General features: G+C 34.9%; 1 long non-coding RNA gene across 3 annotated transcripts in view; it reads right to left on the bottom strand.

Annotated features, from left to right (window-relative positions):
* Positions 1-5,621: 5,621 nt before the first annotated feature.
* LOC141495229 (uncharacterized) overlaps positions 5,622-12,550 on the bottom strand; it is a 54,865-nt gene continuing 47,936 nt past the window's right edge. For all 3 annotated transcript variants that reach the window (XR_012470692.1, XR_012470693.1, XR_012470691.1), the window contains exon 4: positions 5,622-5,849. This is a non-coding gene — a long non-coding RNA (uncharacterized LOC141495229). The remainder of the gene's footprint in view (positions 5,850-12,550) is intronic.

A 12,550-nucleotide genomic window follows, 5' to 3' on the forward strand; every position in this document is an offset into this window, starting at 1 on the left:
TAGAGAGAAAACATATAAAAATCTGTAAATATATCAAAATATATAAACTGTATAGATTATCTATCTATATTATATATATATAATTTGCAAATATATTTCTACAAATCAAATATATATTTTTAGCAAATATATATCTCAAAACAAGCTACATACAGGATAATTAGGAATAATTAACAGAAGGCATCAGAAATAAGAGGGAATGAAAAAGTTTCAAGAAAAAGAAGGGATTTTAGTTGGATCTTTAGAAGGTTAGTAAAACAGAAGAGAAAGTGCATTCCAGGCCCTGGGGACAGACAGAAGTACTGTATTTTCCCATGTATAAAATGCTCCCATGTATAGGATGCACCTTAATTTTGGGGCCCAAAATTGGAAAAAAATATATTACATAAAGTTCTTGAACTCAAGTTTTATTCATCATAAAATTCACACAACTCCTCATCACTTTCAAAACTCCCATCCATTAACTTGTCCTCATATGTGTTTGATGATGAATCACTGTCTTAGGAGAGATTCTGACCGCTCTCCTGCCTGTGCTCTGGTCAGGAGCTGACCACAGGCTCTCCCTGGGCAAGTCTGGTGTATGGATATATACTTAGTCCATTCAATTTCATGAACCTAAAGTATGAATTGTATTCTCCTTTGAAATCAGTCCCTTCTTTTCTCCTGCTGAACCATCTTTGTGGAAACAGGAATTCCAATTGCCTTTTGCTCTTCAATCCATCTCTTCAATTCACTCTCTAGATCAGGCCATTTTTCTGCCTTGCCTCTCGAGGACTTCTTCTGCCAGGGCATTTTCAGTAGGATTTCTTCTTTCTGTAGCCAGTCTCAGATTGTTTTCTCAGTTGGAGGAGGACCAAACTGATGTTCAGTTGTACGATTTCCATCCCCTTTTACAAACTAGATCACTTTTAACTTGAATTCAGCACTGTGAGAAAATCTTTTCTGAGTCATTTCTGGGCAGAATGTGGCAAAATATAACAATAAACTGGTAACAAATGTGAAACAATTAGTGCAAAGACAACAAATGTGAAAAAGAGTCTACAACAATGAGTGCAAAAACCAGAGGGGGTGGGGTGGGGGGAGTGGGAAATTCAAATTTAAAAAAATCTACATCCACTGTATGAGACACTCCCAGTTTTTAGACCCCAAATTTTTCAAATAAGGGTGTATCTTATACATGAGGAAATATAGTAAATCATCTCCCCATCTCTCCCCCTTTTTCTTCTTCTTCTTTCTTCTTCTTCTTCTTCTTCTTCTTCTTCCTCTTCTTCTCTTCTCTACAAATATGTCTGCATATAGTTAAATTTTATCTATGTGTATGTATTAAACAAATAGACTATAGACATAAAAATCTCCTAAGCCTCAGGTAGAAGTCCCTATTGAAAAGTTTTCAGGAGAATTTTCCTTGTGTTTTCCTATCAGTCTGTAGATAACAAGGAGTGAGTCCAGTGTCTTTCTCAGAATTTGCTGGACTCTCCATCAACGGTTCATCCTCTCTCTTGGGACTTACAGTGTCCACAGAGGCAGAGCTGGGTTTTTGTGATAATTTCATTTAATGTAAAAATGGGTCATTACTGAACACATTTGCAAAACAGAGAAATCAATTGGGTACAAGTCTGTTCCTAATAGATCTCGTTATATCCTCATTATAACTTAATTACATAGGTAGCCCCATTAGTGAATAAACAGGGACCAAGTAAGACCGAGATCTCTAGGCATCAGTGGGAGCAATAGAGTCTCTTTGCTCTGATTCATTCTACCTACAGAAGGAGAGACCTTAGAATGGGCCCAGGTCTTCTACTGCCCTCCTCCCCACTACAACCCCCAAGATCCAGTGGAAGGTAGGGCTCTCAACTCAATTTATTATTCGTTCTTCAGTAAACTCCTGGTTTAACCTCACTCCTCCCAAACCCCTAGACCCTCCCAATTACTTTGATCAGGAATTCTTGACTTTTTGTGTGTGTCATTGACCACTTTGTCATCCTGGTAAAACCTATGGATTCCTTCTAAGAGTGATGATTTTAAATGCATAAAATAAAATACATTGGATTACCAAGGAAGCCAATTATATTTAAATGCATTTGCCAAAATATTTTTTAAAATATGTTCAAGTTTCCTAGGCTAGCAACTCCTAACTTGCATATAAAGGGAAACTAGAAAGATTCACAAAAAGAGTCAAAAGACACTATCTCTAAGATTCTTTGAGAATTTCAGTGATTGATATCTCTGAGTTTTTGACCTAACATCTCATTAAGGGAAAAATCCCTCTCTCCTGAATATACATAAAATTTTGTTCAAAGCAAACTGGTGATAAATTAAAGAATTTAGGGACACTGAATGAAGATTGTCAAAAGGTAAGTAGAATCCCAGAACTGATAGAGACATTGCAATTCATAAACAAGTAACTTTCTGTGCCAGAGAAATGATCTGAAGAATTTTATGACAGTAGGTCAAAGAACTATAAGATGGAAAAAGATAGCAGGGCAATCTGGAATCAAGAGTCAAGGTAAGTGATGGAATGAATGTAAGGAAAGCATTTATCAAGTGCTTACTATGTTCATAGAAGTGTTGAGGAAACAAGAAAGCAAAATGTTCCCTGCCTTCAAGGAACTTACAATCTAAATTCTAAGAATAACACCTACAGGAGAGGAGTAACCTTTATTTGGGTTTAGAAATTTATAGGGATGGAAAGTGGAGCCAAAGAAGAGGAGATAGATTGACCCTTTCCAATAATGATGGCAATGCAATACAGATCAGTATCAAACTAAGATGCATTTGGCTGCCAATATATGACAAATATCTAATATGAGATCTGACCTCCCCCCCCCATCAACTCCTATCTTTGTGGGCAGCAAAAAGAGGGCCTTGGTTGGGTGCTTGATTTGATTATGATTCCAGAACTGGAAATCAAGGGTTTGACTAGGGATGGAGAGAGGATACACACTGTGACAGGGCAGCTAATGACAAGATGGTTAAAAGGTATAGTGAAATATGGAAAAACAAAAAGTTTTGTAAATAAGTAGGACAGCTGAGACATATATCATGGCATTTTCCATTGTTCTCTTCAGGATATCAAGAAAATGCCAGGAATGCTCCTGCTACAGGATGTTAGGTGAACCTCTAAGAAGAACTTATGAAAAGACATAGATGAGAGTCACCCAGGATCCATAAGAGAGGATAGGTTGATATCTGTATTATTGTGATGGGTGGGGGTAGGGGGTGTTGGTGGGAGGAACCTCCACTTCAATGAGAACCCAGATCCAGTGGAATATTTATCTCACAAAATAGTTTGTACTATCTCTTGTCCCATCAGGACTGAGTTCAGTTCTTCCGAAGTAGTACATGGTGGTATTTTGGGGGGTGGGGGTATCAGAATTATTTCACTCCAGCACTAACAATGAAGATGGAATTACTGTCTAGCAGCAGAAGAGAGAGTTGTTTAGAAAAAGCCTAGGGGGAGAAAAATGGTGTTTCCCTAAACACTGTGTTGAAGAGTTGTCAAGGTTCCATTTGGATTCCACTTATGTAGTAAATTTCCCTCATTGGGTAAGAAATTGAAGTGTGCCTAGTGGGGCCAGTGCCAGCAAAGAATCTATGCCTATTTCCGTAGGAACATAAACCATTTTTCTTAGGTGGGTGAAAGTCCTCAAATAGTGAGGTAATAGGCTTCTTTATTAAAAATTAATCTTCTTGTAAAACCAATGCAATACAATGCACTTTAATAAATCACACCAAGCTTCTGAACACATTTATTATACCTTCACAGGAAGCTATTGAGTACAAAGCCATCTCCTTTGCAGTAGGGAAGAGGGAGTTGTTCAGCTTTACCAACTATTTTAAAAAAAAGAATCCTTCATTCTAGCTGCTATATAACTTAGGGAAGGAAGAATTGGAGCTATGTTTTAACCAGAAAGGGTTAGAACTACACTAGATATAATAAGCAGTGACACATTTTATAGCTACCATGAGCTAGCCAAGGGAATTAAGATGTTCAGTTACTCTGGAGTATGGTACAAATGACCTTTAGCTGAGATCATTGCACAAAGACCTGAAAATGTACTAATATAAAAGTTAGGATTTCTTTGAAAGCTTATACTGATTTCTAATTCACAATTTTATATTATCAAGGTGATCTTAGTTAATAAGGAATAAGTAAATCTTAGTTAATTCATCAATGAAGGTCATATTTATATGGGTATCATCAATGAAATTTAATTGCTTGTTTAAATTAGTAATTATAAAACAATTTCTTTAATAGGAAAGTATGACTGAATCTTAAGAATTCTCAGAATTTTAAAAATTTAAGAATTTTAAGACTTTCTCAAAATTCCCTTGCCCATATTAACCATTCTTTAAAGTAAAAATTCAGAAAGCAAATTATACTGTGAAGCTATTTAGAATACCTAAATTCAGTCTACTAGAAACTTCTCTGCCATGGATATCGACTCAAAGGATAGTGACCAAATCAAAAGGATAGAAAGAATCTCAGAATGAGGTAAACACATAAAGGTTAAAAAGTTGCTGTTTAATTATATGGCATTTCAGAATTAAAGTCCTTTAGCAGAAACAGTTTAAAGAAAAAATAAAAATTTACCATTGACCCAAAGCTGGAAAAACCACTTCAAAGTCTACCCCAAGTCTTGTCACTGGGAGAAGCCAACTCAATCTTACATTATAATGATGAATGGAAGATAGAATAGACATTGAATGGTTCACTGAAAACAACTCTTCTTTTTCTCATCTTTTGCCAAATAAGACACTTCCTAACATTTCATCTGTGAATTGAGATTTAGTTCCATTTATCTAACTGATGGGCTGTCTTCAGGTAGTCTGAAGATCTAGGGAGAAGAAGCCCTAGAACATGTTGATGAGAACAGTCTAAGTTTACTATAATATTAGTTGGTTCCTGTTATTTCAATGATGGCAATTTAAAATGCTTAGTTATACAAGAAGAAATATTCTAACATGATGCTTAGGTTAGAATCATTCATTTATTCCTTTATTCATTTGATCATACTTTTTATTCAATGAGCATTTATGTAGCATCTTTTATAAGCTATCTACTGGTTTAGGTGTTGGGGGTGGAATATGAAAATAAAAGCATACCCTGCCCTCAAGGAATTTAAATTCTACCAGAAAGAAACAACATGCTCACTAATAAGCAAATCCAAAATCTATAACTACCCTCATCAATAAGCATTTATTAAGCACCTGTTACGTTCTAGACACTGTACTAAGCTTTGAAGATGCATAGAAAAGCACAATTACTGATCTTACCCTTAAAAAAACTCTGAAACTGAGTGAGATAGCATGCAAAATACTATATATATATAGAGAGAGAGAGACCCTAAACTATATATAGTATATATATATGTACATATATATATATATTTAAATATAGATAAGTGCTACTCAAAAAGAAGGTACTAGAAGTGAAAGTCCTGGAAAAGGTCTCTTGCAGAAAATGGGATTTGAGATGAGTTTTGATAGATTAACAGAAGACAAAGGTTAGAGCAGAGAACATTCCAGGTAATAGGAAAGCCAGTGAAGAGACCTAGAGTCAAGAAGTGGAGTTCCTTATCCAAGGACTAGGAAGGTATGAATGGACTAAGCTGTGAAAGATCAGACCATATTTATTTTGTTTGAACCTGGAAATAATAGGAGACAAATGGAGTTTATAGAATCTTAGATGACACAGTTAAATCTTCACTTCAGGAAGATGACTTCATCAGCTGAATAGAGGATGAACTGAGATGGAGAGATACTTGAAGCAGGGAGGCTCCTACAAATAGCAGACTGTTGCTAGTCATCCAGGCAGGAGGTGGCAGTAGCATAACAGGATTGTGGCTCTGTGAGTGGAGAAAAGGGGACATATAGAAAACATAGTTAAGTGAGGAATGATAGTACTTGGCAGCAGATTGAATATGTGGATAAATGCAAGTGAAGAGTTTGAATATAACACCAAATATAATAGCAGTTGGTAAAACTATAGACTTCTCAGTGCTGAATCTCTCAGAATCATATACTAAAAATGTAAAATATTCATTGAATTTACAAAACTTTATATTGGGTATTATTGGGTTCTCCAGATCTATCTGTTGAATGATAAGACTCAATTTTCCCTAAATACTAATTTTGGGTAATCTGAGAATTGTATTGTATATGATGCTTGGGGGCTCTTCATGTAACACTTAGAAGGCTCTTTAAGATCTATGACACATTGACTTGGTTAAGACTCTTTAGTCCAAAGTACTAGGGAGGTACTTCAAAGGAAAATACCTGGAATTCTGTGCCCCCCCCCAGAAAACTTTGTTGAATGAATTGGGTTTTGTATTGAGTTAAGTTAACCCCAGTTTATTTGCTGAGGTCAGCAAATATTTAAGAAGAAAGTGAAGATCATAGATTAACATGGGGCTTTAAAGATCATTTAGTACAAACTCTTAATTTTATAGATAAATTACAATTTAGGGAGAGTAAGTACTTATTAGAAGTCATACAGAAAGCAAATGTCAGAAGCAAGATTTTAGCTCATATTCTCTGAATCTATTTCCTTCATTAAATTTTAAGTTCCTTGAGGGAAGGGACTACTTTTGGCCTCTCTTTTGTATCCCTAGCACTTAGCATAGTACATGGTCCATTATAGATACTTAATATTAATATTAACTGACTTCAAAGCCAATACTTTTTCCATTCTACTCTTTTCATTTCTTCTCTCCTCTCATTACGTGTAAACCTAATATTTCAGTTTTGAACTTAAGTAATTTATCTCTATGAGAAAGATTAAATAGATTGCAGATATATCAAAGTATATTCAATAGCAACTTTATGAAGTAGTAGTAATTATAATAATAATGATGATGATGAATATTCAACAGAAGTCATATTTTATGATTATATCAATATTCTTTTTTCATAAATCCCAAGAAGTTAAAAGGAAGGAAGAGAGGTTCAATCAGAAAGACATTTATAGCAATATTTTTAGTAACAGTGAATCAGAAACAAAGCAGATACTTATTGAGAACTGTATGACTAAATAATTCTAAATAATTATTCAATGGATTATTACCATACCATAAGAAAAGGTGAATATGATGAATAAAAAAACTATGATAAGTCTTATATGAACCCAATTGAAATAAAAAGAATTCAAAATATACACACATTTGGCCACCACAATATAACTGGAGAGAATAAACAGCAAAACATTGTTATTATGAGGACCAAGTATAACCCCAGATAAAAGTTGATAAAATATATCTTCCCTGTCTTTCTGTAAAGAGACAGTACTATATATCTATAGAAGATAGTATCAAATACAAAACACTTATTTTGTTTTCTTTAATTTTATTCTTGAAATTAGTTTTATTTTACTATTACAAGGGGTGTCTCACTAAATGGAATGGGGGTAGGATATTAAGGAAAATAAAAATGGAAAAAATATCAATAAAATAGTATTTTAAAAATAATAAAAGAAGAAAGTGAAAAATAATAGGTCAAAATATTTTGTTGTCAATGAGGATAATTTATTAAGGGCCTAATATTTTTCAAGCACTACAAATAAAAAATTCCAAAATAATCAGCCTTTGTCCTCAAGGAATTTCCATTCTAGTCAATTAGGGACAATAGTAATGAATTGTGATTTAAAAATCCAAGAGGATCAGAAAAACTAGTAAGTAGATATTTAAAGTAAAAATATATACATATATATTCATATATATATATATATATATATATCATTTGGAGTGAATTAGTGATCTATAAGAAATGTAAGTTAGGGACATAAACATTTACAATTCTATGTCCTGCTGCTGTAGCTTGCATGGACAAGTTATTCTGATAATATTCATATAGATGAATGCTGCTCCTTTTTGGTAGATGTAAAAATAAAATGTATACTTAAAAATAAAAGTAATTTTCATTGAAAAAAGGAGAAGTTGGGAGAGAACTTAGAATTGGATAAGTAGAAAATTGTTTCCACAGAAATAATTATTAAATATTTAGAAGCTGATAAGATCATTAAATGAGTTAATATAGAGGGAGAAGCAGGAGAGACAAAGACAGATCTTTAGTGGACAGAGCTTAAATTGACCTGAGTGTAAATCCAGAAAAGGAAACTGAGAAAGAGTGGTCAAACAGGAAAGAAGACAACTGAGAGAGAGCAGTGTATGGCAAGCATAGAAAGGATAGAATATCCAGAAAGAAGGTGATCGATGGTGTAAAAGGTTACAAAGAGTTCAAGAAGGATGAGGATTAAAACCATTAGATTTGACAAATAAGAGATCACTGGTGATTTTGGAGAAAGAGGTTTCAATTGAAAAATGAGATCAAAAGTCAGAATGCAGAGTTTTAAAAAGACTGAATGCCAGAAGGGAATTGGTAGAACTATTTGTAGAAAGGTCACTCAAGGAGTTTAGCTACAAAATATAGGAGAAATATAGGACAGTAACTAGTGGAGACATTGGTTTCAAGATATAGGGTTTTTTATTTTTTTCTTTGCTTGTTTTTATGGATTGATATGGTTGTAAGCAGCAGAGAAAAGCAGCTAGGAGACAGAGAGATTGATGATTGGTGAGAGAATAGTGAGATAGTCAGCAACTTGATGGAGAAAACAGAGAGGAATGGAGTCCAAGATGCATACAGAAAGGGTTTGGCTTGAGAAGGAAAAATGTACCATTTTTTTGCTACCTTTGGATGGGAGGAAAGAAAGAAGTAGAGGAAGAAGATCCCTGAGTGATGTCGATGAGAAGGGGAAATGTGGAAGCTCTTGGCCAATTGACCTCATTATCATCAGTGAAGTGTTTGCCAAACGTGAAATAGAATATACAAAGTAAATTTAAAAATTAGCATGGGATTGGGAGAAAGTCATAACAACTGGGGTTCTGGGGAAGTTGGTGGGAGAACCTTCTTTTAAGAGGTATTTCTTGAGCTGAAAAAGAACATAGGAATTCTAAGTATGGGAGGTGAGGAGGGAATACATTCCAGGCATGGCAGACAGTATTTGCCAAAGCAGGAAGACATAAGAGGTCATGTGTTTTTTCTTGTTAGTATTTTCTTACAAGTGAGCTTTCTCGATGAACTAGTTGACTCATCAATTCTGATCCCTATGGAAATATCATAAATAATGTACCAGTGGCATACTGTGTATAGCAAGTTTCAGCTTTAGGTCCCCTGGGGACCTTATCATGAGTCTGTAATAGTGTCATCAGCAGTAGTAGGAGTGAAGAAAAGGTAGGAAAATTCTGAGCTGGAGGACTATTGATTGTTGCTTTTGAGTTCCTTGTATGTACTCCCTGACTCAACAATAGGAAGCCATGGACTTTGAGATTTGGTTTCTTTCCAGCTTTAAGGCTAAGTTTGTTTTCCATGTCCTTCTATTGTCTCCCAAGATTTAAGGGCAACCATTTGTCAAGTTGAAAACTGTTAGGGCTATAGTCTTTAGCATAAGAGGTTCAAACCTAGGACCTTGTCTTCAGTAACCTAACTCTTTAACCAAAAGGGCTAATTAGAACCAGCCTGAATTGTCACTTTGTCTGGGAAGTAAAGACAAATTTGCTCACATGATAATCAAGAAATCTACCACATTTATAGTATCTCTAACCACTGCTAATGTTCTGTACCACCTTCTGAATCACCTCCTGACACAGAACTGATAGATACAAGATGTAGAATGGGACATCAATTTTTAGATCTTAGACAATGTCATAACTTATTTTACTTTCCTATTTATATTTGATATAAGGATTTTGGTTTCTCTCCTTTTTTCTTTCAATTTGGGGTGATGGGTAGAAGGAACAAAAAATGAATATTTGTAAATTAAAAAAACAACAAGAAGACTATATTCATGCTTAACAAGTAGGTCCTGAAGATTTTCCTTAGCTTTGAATCTGCACCTTGTGTTCCTACATTATCCTTAGGGACAAAATTGAGAGGTAATGTGACCACCATGATTATTGAGTGAAACCCTTAAAACTTCATTTGCCTGCTATTACCTACCCCAGTTTTCATCTTTTTCTGGGTTATTCCTTTTAGCCTATCCTGATTGATGTTTCCCGCTTGGAGTTGTCTACTGGGGTGAAGGGAAGCACAATTATAAATGTGACTTTGGATAATATTCAATCTGCACCTAAAATTAACAGATGTGAGGCTTGTGCCTAACTGGAAGAGATAGCACACTGCCTTTGGCTGGCTTAGGCTCAACTTGGATAATCACTTCCCTCCTCACAGATAGTGATTTGTCACAGACGAGCAAAAATATTTATAAGCTTGGATTTCCAAGTGCTTTGTGAGCGCTTACAGGCCTTTGACTTATCACCATTGTGACAATTCAAGCAACTTTTGAACTTCAAGGACAAGTGCAAAGAGACATATTATGTGTCAGGAGAAGAGCTGAAGCTTGAATTGAAGCCAACTTCAAAGTGGAAGATTTGGAAAACAAGTCATCGTCAGTAGCCATGAAATGACTGAGTGTCATTGTACCGGCATCTTTATCCTGGCACTCTGAGCTTAGTGGCTGAAGGCTGAAGGCCTCCTCAGTCAGCTCAGTTATCTAGAAGGCACCCTTCTTTATATTTAAAACCTTGAAATGGCAGGATAAAGGGGTATGAGGAAGGTACACAGGAAGATATCAAAGAGAGACATGGTACTTTTTCCTGGGCTCTCTATAGGAAGCAGGAAGATGAGCCATATCTCTGACACTTCCTATCTGTGTCTTCTTAGGCAAGATACTTATAACCTCTCACTGCTCTAAGCAACTCTCTTAGACTTAAATTTCAAAGAAGCTGCCAACCTGCTCTGCTAGATAGAAGTATCTTAAAGTTCCCTTTATCAATGGGATTACATTCTCTCTTTCTATTCCAAACCCTAGTGTAGGGACTGGGAATTAGGTATTGGTAGTTTTTCCTCAGCATGTGTTTAGAGCAGAACAGAACGGAAAGAAATATTGCTCTGAAGGAAAACCAATGCTCTCAGTTATAGGCAAAGAAAAAGAGTTATCTAAGGTCAGCAAGTCATTTACTCTCTGGACTTCATATTTCTCATTTATAAAATAAAGGGATTGGACTAGAGGACCTATAAAGACAGTTTGAGGACTGATGCTAAATTCCTGCAAGAGCAGTAAGTGATCAAGTCAGTGGCAAATTGATGATTAATTGAAAGCATCAGTTTCCTTTCTGAATACCTATATTATCTTTGTTATAGGACAGTTGAACACCAATTAATCTACAAGCATTATTCTTCATCTACTATATATCTAGCATGTTTTTTAGGGTCTATGAAGGATCCAATGAGCTCTGTAACATGGTACCTACTCCTTAAGAATATATACTTTGGTGAAAGAGATACAAACAAACCGACATAAAACAATAAGGAACAGTTCACAAAATCATGAGTAAGTATGTGTTAAATCTTTGGTTAAGAGTTTAGAGGAGGGCAGCTAGGTGGCGCAGTGGATAGAGCACTGGCCCTGGAGTCAAATCCAGCCTCAGACACTTAATATTTACCTAGCTTTGTGGCCTTGGGCAAGTCACTTAACTCCATTTGCCTTGCAAACAACAAAAACAACAACAACTTAAAAAGGGAGTTTAGAGGAGAGGGAAAAGCTAATAGATGGTAAACTTGCATAGAACTTTAAGGTATTCAAAGCATTTATTTTTCCATATGTTGTCTCATTTAATCAAGGGTGGAAAAGCTCTTGATCATGTAAAACTTCCTAGAGAAGTATATAGAGCTAGTCCTGGGAAGATGAGTAGGATTATATTAGGAAGAAAGGCAAAGAGAGGGCATTCCTGGAAAAATAAATCATGGTAATGAGCAATGACATTTATAATGTTTTAAAGTCTTTAAACTGCTTAATGACACAATTCTCACTGGAATCTCTTGACTGTGTGGTCCATAGTAAGTTACTTAACACACTGAGCTTCATATTCTTACCTGTAAAATAAGGGGATAGAATCATTGTTTTTAAAAATAAATTTACAATTTATATATTTTTAACATTCTTTGCTTTTAAAAATTTGAGATTCAAATTCTTTCTCTCCCACCCTCCTCCCCATCCACTGAGAAGGCAAGTAATATAATAACAATTATACATGTGAAATAAATTAAAGCATGTCAGCCATATTATAAAAAAAGCAAAAAAAATGAATTAAAAAGAAAATTATACTATTATACAAAGTTAATCAGTTTTTTCCTCTGGAGGTAGATTTTTTTCTATCATGAATTCCTTGAATTTGAATTGTATCAAGAGGAGTCAAGTCTGTCACAATTGATCATCATTACAACAGTACTGTTATTGCACAATGATCTCCCAGTTTTTGTCATTTCACTTTACTTCTGTTCATATGTCTTCTCATTTTTTTCTGAAATCACCCCTTCATCATTTATTCTAATATAATACCCCATTACAGTCATAGGCTGTAATTTGTTCAATCATTCTCCAATTGGTTAGCATCTCCTCAATTTCTAATTCTTCATCATCACAAAAAGAGGAAAAGGATCAATAATTTTTTTTTTGTTACTTTGTAGATCCTTTTCCTTTCTCCTCTTATCTCTT

This window comes from Macrotis lagotis, chromosome 8 (genome assembly GCF_037893015.1).
Source record: "Macrotis lagotis isolate mMagLag1 chromosome 8, bilby.v1.9.chrom.fasta, whole genome shotgun sequence".
NCBI classification, from domain to species: Eukaryota; Metazoa; Chordata; class Mammalia; order Peramelemorphia; family Peramelidae; genus Macrotis; species Macrotis lagotis.